This window comes from Pteropus vampyrus, unplaced genomic scaffold, assembly GCF_000151845.1.
Source record: "Pteropus vampyrus isolate Shadow unplaced genomic scaffold, Pvam_2.0 Scaffold334, whole genome shotgun sequence".
Classification (NCBI taxonomy): domain Eukaryota; kingdom Metazoa; phylum Chordata; class Mammalia; order Chiroptera; family Pteropodidae; genus Pteropus; species Pteropus vampyrus.
The window spans coordinates 294255-299623 of record NW_011889115.1 but is presented as its reverse complement, the minus strand read 5'-3'; the positions used below and the strand labels follow the sequence as shown (position 1 = coordinate 299623).

The window sequence follows — 5369 nt, the reverse complement described above, 5'->3', positions numbered from 1 at the left end:
TCCTGACGATGACCGCAGAGCCTGCACGGGCTTCGGGACCCAGATGTTGGCTTCGGTGCCATCCCCGCACATGCCATGTTCGTTCCAGCCCCAAGAGTAACACACCCCACCTGTGGAGGAGAGGGACGACAGCTGTAGAAATGGCTTGGGTTTTGGATATGCGGCTGAAACACTCACCTTGCGGGCACAGGTATCATCATAAACCCCAGTTTATACATGAAGAAACCAGCGCTCGGCGACACTTGGTGGCGTGCTCATTGACCCTGCTTCCACCCAGCTCTCCTGAGTTTGCTGTTGATTCGGTGTTTCCCACTCCCACCAACCCACACCTGCTCCTGCCCCAAACTTAGCTTTCCCCCTTGGCCCTTCCCTCAATGTCATCCCCACACTCCTGAAGCACATAGTCTAAGACCTGCCAACTCTGTCTCCAAAAATATCTCAAACCCTTCCACATCTCTCCATCTCCACTGCCATCACCCCGATCCTGACGCCATTCTCCCGTCTGGGCCATGCCAATAGCCAGCTAAGGGGGCTGCTCACCATCGACTCCAATCTTCAAAGAGCTGCAGATTTAATCATGTCACTACCCTGCTTAAACCCTTTAATGACGTCCCACCACCCTTAAAGGCTTTTCCTTGCCTGTGACTCTTTTCCTTGCACAAGTCTACCCCTGCCCCACTGCATTCAAGAACCCAGCCTTCTTTCAATTCCTTTAATGTGCCCCGTGGAGCCTTCCTTTCTCCCAGAATTCCTTGCTTTACTGGGCTCCAGACCTCCTCATTCTTTAGATTCCAGATGAAATGTCAGAGGCCAGATTCCAAAGCCACCCAATCCAACTCAGACTGTTGTCATTGCCCTTGCAGTTCCCCCTCACAGGCAGTGGAGAGATGGCTGGTGTGGTGATGCGTTTACTGTGCTTCCTCACTACACCATCCACTCGACAGCAAGAGAAGGAACGCATATGTTCTGGTCACTGCCGTATCTCTAGCACAGTGCCTGGTACACAGTTGGTGCTCAATAAGTGTTTGCTGACTAAATAAGAGACTGAACAAACTCAGAGCCGCACAGCAAGAGAACACTGAAGCCAGCATTCGAGTGTGGGTCTCTCCAGCAGCTCGTGATGCTCTCACCCCACCACAGCTCTGCTTCCTAGGTTTTGGACCCTTCCCTAGGGTCTAAACTCACATTTTTCTGTAGTTGTTTAAAAAACTTTTTCTGGATATAAAGGTAACAGTGGAAAATATGGATGGGTGTAAAAGAAGAGCAGACTTCCAGAATCTTGCCCACCACTACGAATAGTTTAGATATCTCTTTCAAACTTTAATGTGTGAAATTGGTAAATATTTGTGTGTAGTTTGTCTTGCTTTTATCTCTTAACATTATAACACGAACATTATAAATTTCTCCATGGAATTGCAAATTATTCAAAAAGTAAATTAAAAATAATTGGTTTGAAATTTTGAAATAGCTCAATATGCAGAAAAGTACAAAAAATAATTTAACAGAAAAGACACAACATCCTCATCCAGATTTAGAAAATTAGTTAACATTTTATTATATTTGATTCAACTCCTCTTTAAAAAAAATTTAATCAAGGTGGCATACAATATTTGCATGCTTGTTTAATATTTTTCTACATATATGTGGTTCTTAAATACTATGTAATATTTTTATTTTAAAAAAGATTTGCATAAATAGTATCTTCAAATATGTATCATTTTTATGACTCGTTTCTTTACGTAGCATTGTTTTTGAAATTTATCTGAGCTGATAGTTATGGATCTGGTTCATTTTAACTGTATAATATCTCATTGTGTATAAATCATATTTTATATATCCATTTCCTTTCCCTTATCCATTTCCAGTTCTTTAATGATAACAATTGCTGCTATTTTATTAGACAACTATATAAATCCAGCTCTTCCATTAGTTGAGTGATCTTGGGCAAGTTACTTAGCCTCTCTGTACCTTAGTTCCCTCATCTATTTAATGGGGATAATAATAGTACCTTTATCACAAAGTTGTTAAGGATTAAATGAGTAAGTATGTATAAAATACTTAGAATGGTGCCTGGCACATAGTACTATATAAATATTTGCTATTGTTGTTATTAAGAGCCTTGTTGTTATAATATTTTTAAGAATATTAATTTTCTCTGGCATATGTGGCGTAAGTATTTTTTCTCAGTTTGACTTAACATTTTGTTTTGGGTTTTTTGATGCAAAACATAAGTTTTATGGTTCTGTGTAGTAAAATTGATTGATCTTTTATAATTTCTTCCATTGCTTGTAAGAATTGAGAGCTTATCCCTATCTAGATCAGAAAATAGCCTCTTGAATTTTTCAATGATTTAAATTTTTTAATCTCTACGTTTTACTCATTATCCACTGAAATGCTGTTTTACAGACCACCCTTTCAAGAGAGGGAGGCAGGCTGGCCCAGGATTCCCCCTCCCCGACTTCCCTCTTGCGAAGGCCATCACTAGTCAAAAGCTTAGGTGTGGGGAAACACAGATGTCTGCCTGTTTGGCCCTCGAGTGAGGAAATGCACACAGAGAGGATGCGCCCCAGGCCGTAGCTCCTTCCTACAGTTCAGCAGGAGCTTCAGCCAGGCTGATCTGAGGCACAGGGTGGGAGAGGAGAAAGAGGCTTGGTACCTTCAGACCTAGCCTGGCACCTGGCGTGGGCTTTGTGCCCAGCCCTGGTGAGTGGCACCAGCTGACGGCCAGCAGGAATAGGGGGTGGGAGGAAGGCAGAGCTGACCTACCAGCAGGACGTGGCAAAACGGGCAGCTGGCAGGTCCCTCTCCTCCTGCCAGAGGAAACACGCTCTGAGGAAGCCATGCTCCGGGCTGGGGGAGCCAAGGCCTTGAGCCAGGGCTTTCATGCCCACTGGGTCGAGAGGCCTGGCAGAGGCCCCAAAATATCTTCCCCCAATACTTCCAAAGCAGCTCACTCGAGGGTAGGTGCTTTATAGTGTTTTAGCTCATTTAATTCTAACAGCCCTGTGAGGCAGCCGTGTTTTATGCATTATTCTCATTTTATAGATGATGAAACTGAGGCCAGGAACTGAGGCAGTATGGCTCCAGAATCTGTACTAAACTCTGCATCTTATACACCAGGGCTTGCCAAAATTATTCTATAAAGGCAGACAGTAAATATTTTAGGTTCAAGGGCCTCATTTAGTTTCTGCTGCATATTCCTTTTCTTTATTATAATCCTTTAAAAATCATTCTAAGTTCTCAAGGCCATACAAAATAGGCCACAAATCAGATTTGGCCAGTGGGTCATACTTTGCTGGCCCCTGGTATATATATAATACTAATGCTATTTACTATGGACTGTGCTATGCTATCCTGCGTCCCACATCAATGGTAATGATAATGGTAATGAGGTCCCCAACTACCTCATAGGGTTGCCAGCACATCACCCTGACACATGGTGACATATATGAGGCAAACCATGGGCAGAGGAGGAAGAGGCAAGGAAGGCCATGCCAGGGGCAAGCAGCACAGAGGAGAGGGAGGGGCACCAGCAGACAGGAAGGCCTAGGGTGAAATGATGAAAAGTTTGGGGGTTCTGAACACTTTAAACAATCCTCCTACAGTAAAACCCAGGATGCTGACCTTGGAAAGTGAAAGACTGGCTATCCGCTTACCAGAAGGACTCACAGCAGGACATCTTTAAGTACTGAGCTCTTTCAGCATTTTAGAATAGGCTCCCCACCTCCACCACCACCTCACTTAGGGCCCTTTTCAGAGGCACAGGGAAGATAGGAAAGGCTTGTGGACTCAGCAAGATGCTACTATATGGGCTATTCTCATGTAGAAGTAAGAGGAAGAATGGCCTCTCCCTGAGCTAACTGGAATACAGAACACCCAATTTCCAAAACATGTGAGTTACAGGATGCTTCCTGACGTTACAGAGGGCTCTCTGCAGTGTGCCTGCCACTTGCCAGGCCCTTGAGGACACTGAAATCTCACTTGATTGATCCAGATCTGCTTCAGTGGCACTGGCAGAGCCTTGGGTGGAGAGCCTGGAGTTACAGAGGGATTCCCTAGCCTCTTAGAGTTCAGGCCCCCTGCTCATGGCAGATTTGTCCGGATCCAGTCTGTGACAAGTGATGGAGCTCACAGCCTACTGCACTTGCGTCAGCCTAAGAGCCCTGCAGACAACGGAACCTCAGGACTGGCAGGGTCCCTGGCACAGGCTAGACACAATATTGAAATCTGTTCGGGCCTTGTGGCACCTGCCTGAGCTGTGTGGCAACCTGTGGTGCTGGGACTACAGCCCAACAATAGGAAGGGGGCAGCATTTCTGCTGGAGGGTGTTGCCAAGGAGAGGCAAACACCTGAGCATGTGCAGTACAGCTTCTTGATTGCCCCCGAACCATAGAATGAAGACTTCCCAAGCTCTCTTGTAGGTGGTTGTGGCCAGTGAGATGCAAGTTGAAAGGTTCTGTAATAGCCTGTGGTACCCTGCTTTCAAAGACAGATGCCATGTACATTTCACTCCTTCTTCTTTGTCCCTTCATTCATCTTGTCACTAGGAACGTGGATGTGATGGCTGGAGCTCTAGGCTGCCCTGCCATCCCATCCCATGAGGACGAAGGCTGCAACCTAGAGATGGTGCTTCTCAGGTTCACACAAATGTTACTTTAATTCCCACTACAACCCCCTGAAGTGTTATTAACTAGGCTCAGAGAGGTGAAATAACTTGTCCACGGTCGCATGGCCATTCTAGTTAGGACTAGAATCCCGGAATCTCAAGTCTCAGGCTTCTTCGCTAGTCCAAACCATGTGAAAATGGTAATAAAATCGCGGACTACTCTTAGTGTATGCCAGGCCCTGTGATAAGCACTTCTTGAATATTAATTCACTGAATCCTTATAACAAGCCTGTGAGGCACAATCTGACATTACCCCCATTTTCTAGAGAGGTGCCGTGAACTGTGTAAGATAACACAGCTGGTAAGAAGTCAGGCCAAGCAGTCTGACTCCAGGACCTCTTCTGTTAATATACTATCCTCTCCAGCAAAATCCCTGCTCCTCAGGTAATTAAGGAAAGGTGCACAGTAATGGCCCACCTGTTCGGGGACAAGATCAGCGATGGAAGGCAAGAGCTGTAGCCGATGAGAGAAGTCCTCTGCAGAGGCGCAGGAACCTCGCTGAGCCCTCGTGAGTGCTGGGGCCCAGGCTGAGGAAACCACAGAAGGCCTTACCCTCTCCCGCATCTGCTGGGGGTAGGAGAGGAGGTAGGGAGGTTTGGGGCAGAAAAGTCAGGCTGCTAATGGTTCACCTTTTCTCCTCCTGTCAAAGACTTCAGAAAGACCTAGAGCATTAGTCGGGGCTGCTCTTCTGCAATACAAGGCA

The 5369-nt window shown here is 45.8% G+C and overlaps 1 protein-coding gene across 2 annotated transcripts in view; it reads right to left on the bottom strand.

Annotated features, from left to right (window-relative positions):
* Positions 1–5369, bottom strand: part of SERGEF (secretion regulating guanine nucleotide exchange factor) — a 185153-nt gene continuing 179784 nt past the window's right edge. For both annotated transcript variants that reach the window (XR_002776808.1, XM_023522146.1), the window contains one exon: positions 1–110. The gene's annotated coding sequence lies outside the window, so the exon portion shown is untranslated. The remainder of the gene's footprint in view (positions 111–5369) is intronic.